The sequence below is a fragment of the Panthera uncia genome, chromosome D2 (assembly GCF_023721935.1).
Source record: "Panthera uncia isolate 11264 chromosome D2, Puncia_PCG_1.0, whole genome shotgun sequence".
NCBI lineage: Eukaryota > Metazoa > Chordata > Mammalia > Carnivora > Felidae > Panthera > Panthera uncia.
The window spans coordinates 63,028,634-63,044,946 of NC_064818.1; positions in this window are offsets into that span (position 1 = coordinate 63,028,634).

Sequence of the window (16,313 nt, forward strand, 5' to 3'; positions counted from 1 at the left end):
TCCGGGGCAGGATCCTGGCTCTGAGCTGTCAGCACAGAGCCGGATGCGGGGCTCCAACTCATGAACCGCAAGATCATGACCTGAGCCCAAGTCAGACACCCAGCTGACTGAGCCACCCAGGCACCCCAATTTCGATTAATTTTAAATGGTGTTTGAATGATCTTCATCCCTTCCTTCCTTCCTTCCTTCCTTCCTTCAGCAGTCTCCATGCCCAGCATGGAGCCTGACAGGGGGCTCAATCCCATGACCCTGAGATTATGGCCTGAGCTGAAATCAAGAGTTTGATAGTCAACTGACTAAGCCACCTAGGTGCTCCTATAAATACACGATGATGCAGTTTTCTATTATTAATGGACATATGAGTAGTTTTTTTTTGGTTAATTTTGAATGGTGTTTGAATGAACATCTTATATCTCTAGTTAAAATATATATTATATGGGATGCAGAGCAATTAAGGACTTTATTAAACTGTACTTTGGTGGGGGGGAGCAAATAAAGAGCTATCAAAACATTGTACAACATTAAATAGGCAAAGGAAGATTTCAATCAAAACTTCCTGAAACAAAGGAAGGCAAAACAGAAAGCAGGAGGGTTTTTAACTTCTGAGGCGTAGAAAGTTCTAGAGAATATTATGAGAGAGGTTAGTCTGTGGCTCTTGTTATTCTGTCTCTGGCTATTATTACTTCTGATATAACTGGGAGATAGGCTCCTGTCTATCTTTCCTATGATTACATTTCAAAGGATGGTTCCCAAGTCATTGAGAAAGGCATTCTTGGCTTATAAAACCAGCAAGGGACTGGGAAAAGATTTACATCTCAAAGGGTATAGAAAGAATTTACAATTGCAAGTTTTCTCAAGTAAATGCACTAAACAAATGGAGGGCAGCGGTTATAGTCTTGAAGAAGTCTGAAGTTTGGTTCATCTGAGGGGAATGGACATTAATGTCACCTTGGTCACAGGAAACAGGTCAAAATATTACCTAGCACCATTGCTGTTTGATGTCGTTTTCATTGTCTTTATTCTATTGTGCAGGTTACCAGTTGTCTATTACATGTAATGCATATCTTAGTTTATTGATTATTAAAATCTATTGATATTTCAAATGTTACCAGGTAAAGCCAGTGGTGCCAAGCAAAACCATGCTTCTCTGAGTAACATCACTCAAAAGCAAGAGAGAAAAGTAAGATCCATAGAAAAAAAAGATGTAAAGTGTGAGTTTATGGATCACCCTAATTTCAGCTCAGAGAAGGGAAGCAAATCATTAGCCCTCACATCTCCCCAGTGCTTTTGATTACAAACAAGAATATGTGCCGTTCTCAAGGCCTGGGATCATTGTAATGTACAATATGGGGGATAAAGAGAAACACACAAAGCTGACACTTGCTCAAGATTCAGGTTATATTCAATGCTGTGTTACTACTGCAGAGACCTTCAATTCAAGGAATGGCATCAGTAATGTAGGTGGGTTAATTTCCCTAAATCTCACTTTTCTTGAGAATCCCACATACATCTTACATAATTGTTTATACCCACATGATGCCGAACGTTTTCTTACTCTTAGATTACTGTTTTTTTTAATTGAAATTTATTTTGAAAAATTTCATGGTATTTTAAAAATTTCAGATTACTCTGCTTCCGATTCTGTGTCTCCCTCTTTCTCTGCTCCTCCCCTGTTCATGCTCTGTCTCTCTCTGTCTCAAAAATAAAAAAAAATAAATAAATAAATAAAAAAACACGTTAGGGGCGCCTGGGTGGCTCAGTCGGTTAAGCGTCCGACTTCAGCTCAGGTCACGATCTCACGGTCCGTGAGTTCGAGCCCCGCGTCGGGCTCTGGGCTGATGGCTCAGAGCCTGGAGCCTGCTTCCGATTCTGTGTCTCCCTCTCTCTGCTCCTCCCCTGTTCATGCTCTGTCTCTCTCTGTCTCAAAAATTAAAAAACAAACAAACAAAAACAACAAAAAAAAACAAAAACGTTAAAAAAAAATTTCAGATTACTTAACTAATTCCATTCTGAAGCCCTGTTGTGGAGAATGTATCTAAGCATTAGAAATATAACACATAAATAAGCTCTTATGAACTTTTCTTTCCTATGAACCCACAGGTGTGTTTACATCTATACCAGCAGACTGCAACTATGTTGTATACTAACACCCTTTCTTCGCAGTGGTAACAAACCTTCAGGGAAAAAAACACTTGGAAAAACTGGTTGAAAATAATTTAAAAGACAGGTTTCTTTATTTAAGCATTTCTTGGAGATGTAAGTCAATTGAGATACTCCAGGAAGGGGAAGTTACAGTTTAAAGAACTTCCAATCGTTTTAGCTGAGTAGTATTTTGTGTGTGTATATAATTCTGTGTGTGTGTGTGTGTGTGTGTGTGTGTAAAACCTATTTAACATATCATGGAACTAATGCTATTGTATTTTGATGTTTATTTGAGAGAGAGAGAGAGCGCACAGGAGGGGGAGGAGGGGCAGAGATTGGAAGACACAGAATCCTAAGCAGGCTCCAGGCTCTGAGCTGTTGGCACAGAACCCAACACAGGGCTTAAACTCATGAACTGAGGGATCATGACCTGAGCCAAAGTGGGACGCTTAACTGACAGAGCCACCTAGGCATGCCTGATGCTATTTTAATACACATTCATTAGAGTCCCCTAATTTGAATTCCTTCAAAGACCAGGCAAATAATGCAAATGAGTGAAGGAGACAAGGTAAAGAACTTGACAAATAAGAAAGTTTATATTCATAAAAAATGGTCAGCTACTGCTCTGCTCCAGCTGATTGCTACTGTGGAGAAGTTTAGGTATCACATATTCAGATCTTTTCATTTTCCAAGAGAAGACAATAATCCGGGTATTTATGTGAGCTGGTCTTATTTTTAGATATTGGCAAATAATTAGAAAGTTTTAAAAATACTGTATAGGCCAAACAAGACAATCTGCTGACCAGATTCAACCCACATATTGACTATTATAGCCTCTGAATAACATGCATCTGCTACTCTGATCTGTTTTGCATGCCACAATGTTGTAATGATAGGGTGCCATACATTTTCTTACTGTATTTTTGTGTGCATACATAAAACAGTATTACTTCAGTGAGCAGTGCTTACCAAGCACTGTGCTGGGCATCCGACCTGTAATATTTCATGTAATCTTACTTTAGGAAGGTATACATGGTTCCAATTTTAAGACCACAAAATGGAGGCCTTAAAATAAGGTAAGCAGCTTGTACAAGTTCAAAAATGAGTAGTGGAAGAGGCAGGATTGAAGTTGTGCTTTACAGTAAGTCTGGATGCTTTATCACTAATGCTGTATGTTGTGTAAATTTTCTCTTCTGTAAGCCGGAAAATACTTTCTTTACTTATGTCCAATTAATGTCTCTTTTGTTTCTGAGGTTGAGTGTAACTTGTTGAGGACAGGAACCATGCCTCATAGATTTTGTATCCCATATCTTAAAATTTTCTTTCATATAGAAGATTTTTAGCAAATGTTGATTCAAAGAATTGGTGTTTGGGTATAGGCTCATTTATTTGTTTTTCCTCTACTTCATTAAAGGATACGTAGAGATAAGCATAGTGTTGGATCTCAAGAAATCAAATATGAAAGTAGTATAGAGTGGTGGACAATGTACTAGTTTTCTGGTCAGCAACATTACATTTGAAATATAGCTTGAAATATAATACCCAGGCACCGTGCACCTTCGTCTTCTCATTTCTAAATTGAAAACATTGGTTTATGGGCACCTGGGTGGCTCAGTCAGTTGAACGTCCGACTTTGGCTCTGGTCATGATCTCGCAGCTCATGAGTTCGCGCCCTGTGTTGGGCTCTGTGCTGACAGCTCACAGCCTGGAGCCTGCTTTGGATTTTGTGTCTCCCTCTCTCTCTTCTCCTAACCGACTCGCATTCTGTCTCTCTCAAAAATAAAACATTTAAAAAATTTTAAAAAAGAAAACATTGGTTTAAAAACGTTTAGTTTCAATAACTCTATTTATTATTATTATTATTATTATTATTTGGAAGCCAAGCTTGCAAATTAACTTTGGCCCAAGTTTCCATGCCATTGTATCACTTAGGACAGTTTCTGTGGCAAATTTTAGGAAATCCAACCCAAGCTATCTTAAGCCAAAAAGTAATGTGGTGACTCCCAGAATTGTAAAGTCCAGAGATAGAGATGGTTTCAGGTGTGGCTTGAACAATGTCACCAAGATCCCTTTCTTTCTCAACACAGTGTTATTCTCCTTTGTGTTTTGGCTTTACTCTCAGATGACACTTGTTTCATGATTACAAGTTAGCTACAGAAGCTCTACATGTTGTATCATTTTGTCATGAGGTCTAAGTGAAAAGATAAAACTTTCTCTTCCCTAGGCCATGACAGTTGTGTAGGGCCAGGATCTCCCTGGCTTTTTTTTAGGTTGAATGCCTACCTGTGAACCAATATCACTGGACAGTGAGATTATATCAGCTGATAATCTTATACCAGAAACTATAAGATCTGCATAGACCCACATTCAAATCTCTTAGGAGATTTAAATACTTAGGTATGTTTATTACCCTAGAGAAATTAGGTCAGAGTATCTGGGAGTGAGACCCAGGCATTAATTTTTTGAATGCACCCTAGTAATTCTAGTATAAATCCTGGTGGGAAAATTCCAGTGTAGACAATTTAGGACCTAACCCTGGAGGTCTGACTAATGTCAACTCATTTCAAAACTTGTGAGCTAAGCATTGGTAAAAGGTGATTCCCCAAAGAAACTTTAAGCAACGCTTTATCAGAAACTATTTGATGGGTACTGGGCTTAAAAAATATTGGCCTTCACTATTTTGAACCAAACAAAATTGGACTCCTTTATTCCATAATACCTCCTTTTTTTTTCCAATTTGGGCATCAACAAAAAGATAAGACTCCTATGAGCTCCCATAGCCATGTAGTCTGGCATATTTAATAACTTGAAGGTTGGGAGTGAAAATCTGAGAACTCTGGATAGTCACATCTCTCTTTCAAGAAGTTATAGTGTCTACACTAGCCACCAATGGGCCTTTCTCTGAGAATGCTCCTTAAAACATCACTCTCTCCCACAGATTTATGTATTTGTGACTTTCAACCATAGTATTCACATCATTCCCATGTTCTCATGAGGTTTATTTCTTCTTACAAGTAATTGACATGTGCTCCTGAAGAAAAATGCATCCCTGGTTCATGAAAATGTAAATTAGGATCTTAATTCCCAGCTTCACAGGCTGAGCATACTCTCAGGCAGTAAAGCATGGCAGAACAATGTAAAACTAATAGAAAAAAAAATATGAGCCTTGAAATAATACCCAGACACCTGAATGCTTCTTTCAGGAAATAGGGACTCTAAATGAGCCCCATGCTTAAGGGTCTTAGAAATTCCAAATGCCCCCAGTTCTGAGGAACTATTTTGTCATTCTTTCAATGCTGTGGCAGATTTCTCATATGAAAAATAATGCCCTTCACAGACTGAAAAATTCTAAGTTTTGTACCTAAAGTTATACCTGGGTCTGGCTTTCTCGGCGACTTTACCTCTAGCTTCTGTAAAATTCTTGAAACAGGGGTCCATCTATTTCACAATATCCTTTACAGAGGTCTTTAAACATATAACAATTAATGATAGAAAAAGAAAATAAACTAAACCTCGTGTTATGGTAGACATTGTATTAGGACTCTGTAGTTAGTAATTTCACTATAACCATACCAGGTAAATAGCATTCAAATCTGCTTCCAAAGATAAAGAAACTGAGATAAAAAGAAAGTAAGTAATTGGTTTCAATTTCACACAGCTAGTAAGCTGTAAAGTTAGGCTTAGAACTTGAGATTTTTTTGTTATACCAAGCCTTAAGTATTTACCTTCCCAGAAATCCAGTACAGTTTCCACAAAGATACTCAGTGTCTGAGGTTTAGAACATTTTGAGAGTAGTGTCTTGTTCATTGTGGAATGCCCTGAACTTAGTCCAGTACTAAACACAGACTAGGTGCACATTAAACAATGGCTGAATAAAAGAGATAGGCAGGTGGATGGTGAGGATATTTTTGCTGTGGAAGGATATTTCAGTCTCCTACTATCTTAACTCATACTCAAATCTGACAACTTGTTGATCAACTTTCTGTTATTATCAAGGAATTAGAAATATCCATGTTCCTTCTGGTAGGTTAGGGGTACCAGATCGTCTCCTTTTACTTGCTCTCAGGCTAAGAGGGTAACAAAGAACATGTGTAACTACTTGCTCCTTTCCTGTTTTTACCTGCTGACCTTGCTTTGGCCCTATTGTTAAATCGGTGCTTATAGAAAAATGTATGGCTTTAGATGCTTATATTACAAAATAAGAAAAATATAAAAATCTGTAATTGAGACTATGTCCTGTGAAGATAAAAAATAAAATAAACTCACAGGAAGTAGTGAAAGAAAATAATGGAAATGAAAATTCAATAAAATTAATATTTGGGTTTTTGAAAAGAATAATATTAGTAATCCCATAGTAGACTAATGAAGTAAACAAAGAACACAAAAAATTACCAATTTCAAAATTAAAAGTGGGAAAAAAATGAAAAGTGGGATATTACTACAGATCCTATAGTCATTTTTAGGGTAAGTGGAATTGTTTCACTACTGGAATGGTTGTGTGAAATCTGTAGACACATTCCACCAAAACTGTAACCTGTGAATCGTCATATATATTAGCTCCCAGCTTCTCCCTGGAGAAGGAAGGAGTTGGACCCTGCTTCCCATGCCCCAACATTTCTGTAGGCTGGTCAAAGGTTTGGCTTCCATCTTGCCTATCTCAGAGCATTAACATGACCAGTATACTCTAGCTTTCTAGCTTCCTGGTGGCCAGTGAAAACAAAGATGATACTGTGATTTAGCATTATTGGAGTTGTTATAGTTTCTTTCAGCTTTGTGAAAAGCCAACAGGTGAAAAACCCTAGACCTCAACTAATCTCTGGGGAGGGAAAGAGTTGGACATTTCAAATTAGATGAGCACAAATCAACACTGAGATTTGTTATTATCAAATTTTCAAAAATCAGAGAGAATTTTGAAGCAGATTGAGAAGAGAATTGTCCCATCTGAGGGAATCCTCAGATTATCAGTGAATTTTTTAGCAACAACCCTTGCAGTCTAGAAGCAAATGGAGTGATATATTCAAAGTGCTGAAAGAAAAACAAAAGCCTGTCAAGAATACCCAGAAAAACTGTTTTCAAAAATGAAGTGGAGATAAAGATTCTTCCAAACAAATAAAAGCAGGAGTTCATCACTAAACCTGATTTGAAAGGAATGTTGAAGGAATTTCTTCAAATTGAAATGAAAGGATGCTTAAACATCATAGCATAGTAACATGATAGCATCAAGAATGTAAACTTGTTGGTAAATTTAAATATATAGACAAGTGAATGCTGGTCTGGTATAACAGTGGTAGGTAAATCACCTTTAATTGTAGCATAAAAGTTAAAACACAAAATTAGTAAAATAAATATAAATAATTTTTTAAACAAATGCACAGCATAAATAGATGCAAATTGTGACATCAATAATACCAAGTGCATAAATTCTGGTATCAATAATAAAGTGTGGAGAAATAAAAGTACAGAGTTTTTGAATGAGCTTGAAATAAGTTATCAGCTTAAAATAGACTTATAAGATGTTTTATGTAAGCCTATGGTAACCACAAGGAATACACTTATATTCTATATTCTATAACCTATAGAATATACACTTTGTACATTATAGAAGTTATACAAAGGAAAAAGAGGAAGAAATCAAAGCATATCAATACAAAACATGAAAGACAAAGGAAGATGGGAAGAAAGGAAAAGAGGGACAAAAGAACTACAAACCAAACAGAAAACAATTAATAAAAGGATATACAGTAAATACTTCCCTACCAATAATTACTTTACGTATAAGTGGATTAACCTCCCCAAAAGACATAGGGCAGTCTAATGGATAATAAAACAAGATCTGACTATATGCTTACAACAAATGACTCCCTTTAGATTTAATGACACATATATGCTGAAAATAAAGAGATGGAGAAAACATTTCCTATAAGTAGTAACCAAAAGAGATCAAGATGGCTATATTTATACCAGACAAAATAAATATTAAGTCAAATACTGTTATAAGAAAAAAAAGGGCATTACATAATGATAGTGGAGTCAATCTACCAGGAGGATATAACAATTGTAACTATATACACACCCAATATCAGGGTTCTTAAATATACAAATCAAATGTTGACAGAACTGAAGAGAGAAATAGTCCAAAATACACTAATAGTCAGAGACTTAATTACATCACTTTTAATAGCTAATTAAATAACAAGACAGAAAAATCAATAAAGACACAGAAGACTTCAATAACACTATAGAGAAATAGACTTTACAAACATATACAGAATATGCAACCCAAACACAGTAGAATAAACCACTCTTAAGTGCACACAGATCATTCTCCATGGTAGACCATATGTTATGTCATAGAACAAGTATTAACAAATATTAAAAGATTGAAATCATACCTAGTGTTTTTTCTGGACACAGTGGAAAGAATCTAGATACCAATAGCAGAAGTAAAACTGGAAAATACACAAATATGTGTACATTAACACACTTTTGAACAACTGATAGATCAAAGGAAAAAATAAAAAGGAAATTAGAAAAATCTTAATTTTTTTTAATGTTTATTTATTTTTGACAGAGAGAGAGAGACAGAGAGTGTGAGCAGGGGAGGGGCAGAGAGAGAGGGAGACACAGAATTGGAAGCAGGCTCCAGGCTTTGAGCTGTCAGCACAGAGCCCAACGCAGGGCTTAAACCCATGAGTCTTCGAGCTGTGAGATCATGACCTGAGCTGAAGTTGGCTGCCTAACAAACTGAGTCACCCAGGCACCTCAGAAATTAGAGAATATCTTAAAACAAATTAAAATGAACACATACACATCTTAACATATATGGAATAAAGCAAAAACAGTACTAAGAGAGAAGTTTGAATGATAAATGCTTAAAAGAAAGATCTAAAAATACTCATAATTTTAAACCTCAAGGAATAAGAAAAAGAAGAACAAACTAAGCCCAGCATTAGTGGAATGAAATAGTAAGTATTATATCAGAAATAAATAGAGAATGGAAAATTAGAAAAAAACTCAATGAAAGTAAGTTTTTTGAAGATGAAATTGACTATTAGAAAAAAAAACTATAAAAAAGTGAGAGAATCCAAATTAAAGAAAAAAAGTGGGAAGAGACGACACTACAATGATGCCACAGAAATATTGATCATAAGAGAATATGAACAATTAATTATACACCAATTAACTGGATAACTAAAAGAGTTGAATAAATTCCTAGAAACATGCAGACATATAACTGGTAAGGAGATTGAAACAATAATCAAAACCTCCCAACAAAGTAAAGCCCAGTACCAGATGGTTTCACTGGCTTCACTGGCAAATTCTACTGTACAATTAAAGTAGATTAAAGGCAATCCTTCTGACAGTCTTCCAAAAAATTTAAAAGCAGGGGAACACTACAAAACTCGTTTTATGAGGCAAGCATTACCCCAAGTCCAAAGCCAAAGACACTACAAGAAAAGGAAATGATGGGCTCACATCCCAGCTGAATATAGATGCAAAATCCTCAACAAAATATTAGAAAACCAAATTCAACAGCATATTAAAAGATCACACACCATGACCATTTGGGATTTATCCCTGGGATGCAAGGAGGATCAACAAATGAAAAAAACCAATCCATGTGATACACCACATTAAAAAAATAAGGATACAAAAAAAAATTATTTCAGTAAATGCAGAAAAAGCATTTGACAAAATCCAACATCCTTTAATCATAAACACAACAAACCAGGAATAGTGGGAAATGACTTTAACACAATAAAGCCTGAATAAGAAAAGACCACAACTGGCATGATTCTCAGAGTGAAAAACAAAGTTTTTCCACTAAGATCTAGAATAAGAATGTTCACTCTTGTCACTTCTCTACAACATAACACTGTAACTCTTAGCTAGAACGATTAGCCAAGAAAGAAAAGTAAAAGACATTCAAATCTGAATAGAAGAAGTAAAAATGTCCTTGTCTGTAGATGGTTTGATCTTATATAGAAAAACCCTACAGGTTCCACTAAAAAAAATGTTAGAACTAATAGATCAATACAGTAAAGTTTCAGGATATAGAATCAAAATATCAAAACCACTTGTGTTTCTTTACACTGATAATGAAACATCTGAAAAGGAAATTAGGAAAACCACCCAACTTAACAACAGCATCAAAAATGATCAAATACTTAGGTGTAAATCTAACTAACTTCCTAAATCAGGAAGTGAAATACTTGTATACTGAAAGCTCAAAACATTGATGAACAAAAGTAAATAAGATACAAAAAAGGAAAGAAACCCTATGTTCATGTATTAGAAGACATCATATCATTAAAATGTCTATACTACTCAAAACTACTGATTCATTACAATCCCTATCATAATCCCAATGATATTTTTATAAGAGTAGAAAAATAATCCTAAAATTCATATATAACAAAAAATACCCCTAAAAGTCAAAACAATTTTGAAAAAAAACAAAGGTGGAGGTATTACACATCCTGATTTCAAAATATATTGCAAACCTGCAATAATTAAAACAGTATGGTACTAGCATAAAGACAGACATACAAACTAATAGAACAGAGTAGAGAGCCCAAAAATAACCTCACATAATGTGGTCAACTTATCGTTCACAAAAATGTCAAGAATACATAATGGGGATAGGAGAACCTCAAATAAATGGTGTTAGGAAAACTGGGTATCTACCTCCAAAAAAATGAAATTGGACACTTATCTTACATCATAAATAAAAATTAATTCAACATTCACTAAAGACTCATACATAATAGTTAGACTATAAAACTCCTGGAAGAAAATGTAGGAGGAAGCTTCATGACATTGGTCTTGCCAATGATTTCATGAATATTTCATGATTTCACCCAAACTACAAGGAACGAAAGCAGGAATAGACAAATAGTTTTGCACCAAACTAAAAAGCTTCTGCTCAGGAAAGGAAACAACCAATAAAGTGAAAAGAACATCTATAGAATGGGCAAAGATATTTTCAAACAATGTACCTGATAAAAGGTTAATTTCTAAAAAATATAAATAACTCCTACAACTCAATTGAAAAACAATAAAAAATTAATAACATAATTAAAAGTGGCCTAAGACTTGAGTAAACATTTCTCTAAAGAAGACATCCTAGGGTCACCTGAGTGGCTCAGCTGGTTAAGCATTTGACTCTTGATTTTGCTCAGGTCATGATCTCACAGTTCTTGAGATTGGGCCCCACATTGGGCTAGTGCTTGACAGCTCAGGATTTAAACAGAATGGAATGAAATTAGAAACAATTAACAAAGAAGTTTCAAAATTTGTGGATATTAAACACCATATTAAATAATGAATGAGACAGAAGTAAAATTATAAGGAAATTAGAAAATACTGAGCCAACCTAACTATAATATACAACATACCAAAACTTAGGGAATGCAGTAAAAGCAATACTTAAATAGAAAATTGTAGCTATAAACACTCTCATTAAAAAAGCAGAAATAACTGAAATTAATAGCCTACATGTATACACTTAAGAAAGAAAAATAAAGCAAACAGAAATCAGAAAATAGTAAACTAGAAATTCACGAAAATCATGAAATCATGAAATCAACTAAAAATTTATGAAAAAGAAAAAAAATGTTAAGCAATTGGTTCTTTGAACTGTTTGAATAAATTTACAGACCTTTGTACAGACTGACAAAAAAAGAAAATGAGATTTCTATTACTAAAATCAGGAATGAAATAGGAAATGTTTCTACTGACTTATACAAATTAAGGGATACAAATAAAAGAATACAGTGAAAAACTATATATCAACAAATTAGATAATTTTAAAAAATTAAGTTTATTTTCAAGAGAGAGAGAGAACAAGCAGGGGAGGAGCAGAGAGAGAGGGAGAAAGAGAGAATCCCAAGCAGACTCTGCACCATCAGAGTGGAACCTGGTGTGGGGTTTGAACTCACAAACCATGAGATCATAACCTGAGCTAAAATCAAGAGTCAGACACTTAAGCAACTGAGCCACCCAGAGATAATTTGATCAAACGGAGACATTCCTATAAGACAAAAACTACCAAAACTGAAGAAGAAATAGAAAATCTCAATAGAACTACTGTACTAATCTCTATACTAACTGCCGTAACAAAATACCACAGACTGAGGTTTTAGAAAACAAAATTTATTTTATCATAGTTCTAAAAGCTAGAAATCCCAGGACAAGTCTCTGCATTTGGTTTCCGGTGAGAGCGTTCTTTCATGCTTGCCAACAGCAGTCTTCTCACTGTGTCCTCACATGATCTTTTCTCCATGTGTGGATAGAGAGTGAGAGTCAGTCTGATGTCTTTTCCTCTTCTTAAAAGGATACTGATCCTATTGGATTAGGACTCCATCAGTTTGAACTCATCTAACGTTAATTACTTAATTAAATCATAACACGACCATTTGGGAACATGATACAGTAACTAACATGAGTTTATAATATAAGAACATATTTACTATAAATGATTATTATAAAAGGCAGGATAGAAAATTATATAGAGAGCATGATCACAACTATACATAGGACTATATGTAATAAAAGTAATTCTAAAATTACTGTTATCAGAATAGCAGTGATCATCTTTGGGTTATGAGGATGCCTTTCTGTATCTTTCTTTCCAGTGTGTTTTCTCCCAAAAATTCTACAATGAATACAATTTGCTCCTATAATACAAAACTAACAATGTACTTTATATACATAACAAACAGCAAACTATGCTAATAACTTCTGAAAAGTCAGTCATGTTTTATGAAAATATAGTCATATTTTGGTTAGGGCTTCCACATATGTATTTTGGTTGGAAGACAATTCATTCCCTAATACCCACAAATTTAAAGAGATTTTATTAGTTATCTGAACACTACCTACCAAAAAAATTACAGGTCCAGCTGACTTCACTGGTGAATTTTTTCAGAGATTTAAAGAATCAATCCTAATTCTTCACACACTCTTCCAAAAAATAAGATGAGGCATTTCCAAAATATTTTTATAAGGCTAGTATTCCTTGACACCAAAACTAGACAAAGATGTCAAAAGCAAAGAAAATCATAGTCCAATATTGTTTATAAACATAAATGAAAAGTCCTCAACAAAATACTCATAAACCCTACTAAGCAACACATAAAAATGATTATACATTATGACCTAATTGGAATTTTCCCAGGAATTCAAGGCTTCCTTAACATCTGAAATCATATCAAGAGAATAAGGAACAAAAACTGAATAATCATCTTAAAGGACATAGAAAAATAATTTAACAAAATTCAACAGGCCTTATGATAAATAATTCAACAACCAGGCACAGAAGGGATCTACCACAAGTTGAAAAATTATATCTCTAAAAAATTCCCATCTAAGATCATACTTAATAGTGAAAGACTGGGTTCTCCCTCAATATCAGGTACAAGAAAATAATGACTGTGCTCTCCACTTCTTTTCAACTTTGTACTGGAAATTCTAGACAGAAAAATTAGGCAAGAAGTATAAATAAAAGACGCTAGTGATGATAAAAGACACTAGTGATATTCTTGGTGATGAGCTCTGCAGATACAGTAAAGACAAATAAACAACCCCCCAAAACCCACATTGACTTGTACATTATATAGGGATGAACCGTATGGTACATTAAATACACCTGATTAAAGCTGTTATTGAAATGGGAAAGTAAGTAAATATTATGAAGAAAGGTAACCGATAAATGTAATAACTTAAATGTATCAAAAGAGAAATGACTAGAAGAAGACAAAATCCAGAAAGTAAGTACAATAGATAGCAAATGCATTGAATCAAGAATACATTAACATTCAAAAAACAAACTTTCAGGGTAGGTCGCTTCCCAGGTGAATTCCATCAAACATATAAGGGAGAAACATTTCGAAATCTATACTAACTCTTTCAGAACATGGAGTAGAAAGAAATCTTCCCCAACATATTTTGTGAAACTAAGGTCCTCCTGATAGCAAAACGAGATAAAGGCGTTTCAAAAAATAAATATTACCAACCATTTTTTCTCATTTATTTAGAGAAAAAAATCTTTAAGATAATATCAGAAGATCAAATCCCATATCATTGATAATGTGTAGCATCTGAATAGGAATTATACAAAGAAGCAGATTAATTTAACAATTGAACAACAATCAATTCTATTGACCATGTTAACAAAATGAAGGAGACAAATTATAGGATTATATCAACATATGCTGAAATTGCATTTGACACAAGTCAACACACATTCACTACACAAAGAATAGAAAAGAACTTTCTAAAAATGATAAAAGGTATTTATCAAAAACCCACAGCTAAAATCATGCTTAAAGATCAAAGAATGAATATGATCTGCTTAATCCTGGGACTAATACAAGGTTATATACTCTCATCACTTGTATTCAGTTTTTATTGGAGATCCTAGTCATGAATGATTCAGAAGAATAAAAGCATATGGATTACAGAAGAATAGTTAAATCTTTCTTAATTCATAGATTACTGGCCAAGGAATTTACAAACAAATAAACAAAAAATCCCAGAGCACTTGGGTGGCTCAGTCTGTTGAGCATCTGACTTTGGTCAGGTCTTGATCTCAGAGTTCGAGGGTTTGAGCCCCACACGCAGTGTGGAGACTGCTTTGGATCCTGTCTTTTTTGCTCTCTGCCCTCCCCCCCTCAAAAATAAACATTTTTAAAAAAAATCTACACCCCTCCCCCTGCAAAACCCTACTAGACTAAGACATACAATTGTAGTCACCTGATACAAGTTTTATAATTACTAATGAATTTTATTAAATATATTAGTAATAAATACTTGAATATAAAATTTAAAAATAACAGCATTGAAAATAACATCAAAACGTTAAATACTTAAGATATAAGTATAGCAAAATATGTGTTTGAACTACAGAATGACCCTACAAAATATTGCTCTGGTAAATTTAAAAAGATCTAAATAAATGGAAATACAAGCCATAGTCGTAGATTGGAAGACTTAGTATTGTTAAAATATCAGTTATGTCACAATTTGTCTGTAGATTCAACAGAAGTCCTGACACAATTTTGAGCAGCGTTAAAAAAAAAACAAAAAAAACACAGATATTATCTGATACTATTTTTTTTATGAAAGTACGAAAGATTTAAAATATACAAAATAATCCTGAAAGGGAAAACATTGGAGGAATCACACTACTTGAACTTCAGCAGTTAAGACAATGCTATATTTACATTAAAATTGACATATAGATGAATTTATTTATTTATTTATTTTTTCAGGGGTGTAAAGACCTCCAAAAATCTGCTCTTCTTTTTTTTTTTAATTTTTAATTTTTTTATTTTTTAATATATGAAATTTACTGTCAAATTGGTTTCCATACAACACCCAGTGCTCATCCCAAAAGGTGCCCTCCTCAATACCCATCACCCACCCTGCCCTCCCTCCCACCCCCCATCAACCCTCAGTTTGTTCTCAGTTTTTAACAGTCTCTTATGCTTTGGCTCTCTCCCACTCTAACCTCTTTTTTTTTTTTTTTTCTTCCCTTCCCCTCCCCCATGGGTTTCTGTTACGTTTCTCAGGATCCACATAAGAGTGAAACCATATGGTATCTGTCTTTCTCTGTATGGCTTATTTCACTTAGCATCACACTCTCCAGTTCCATCCACGTTGCTACAAAAGGCCATATAGATGAATTTAACAGAACAGTGAGACCAGAGGTAGTTTGTCTGATTGTTTGTTTATTCAATTGATTTTCAGTAAAGATGTCAGATGTTAAAGTAATTCAATGTGTGAAAAAATAAACTTTTCATGAAATGAAGCTAGAACAATTGGCTATCTATTTGAAAAATAAAAACAAAAACAAACAACTTTGATCCTTACCTCACACTATGTGCAAAAATTTCCTCAAAATGCATCATATAACTAAAACCACACAATGTGAAATAATCATAGTGTGAAGCAAATCTTTATGGCTGTCGGAAATAACAATTTTCTGAGACGGGACCTAATAAGGAAGAACTATGAAAGAAAAAATTGATTAAATGGACTTTATGAAATTTAAGAACTTTTGTATTTTATAAAAAGGTTAAAAATTAGTATTACACTATTCTCTTAGAATTGAAGGTCTACTTTCCTAGAAGGGTGTTGTGACAACAAGGGAGTACAAGGTAGGGCTT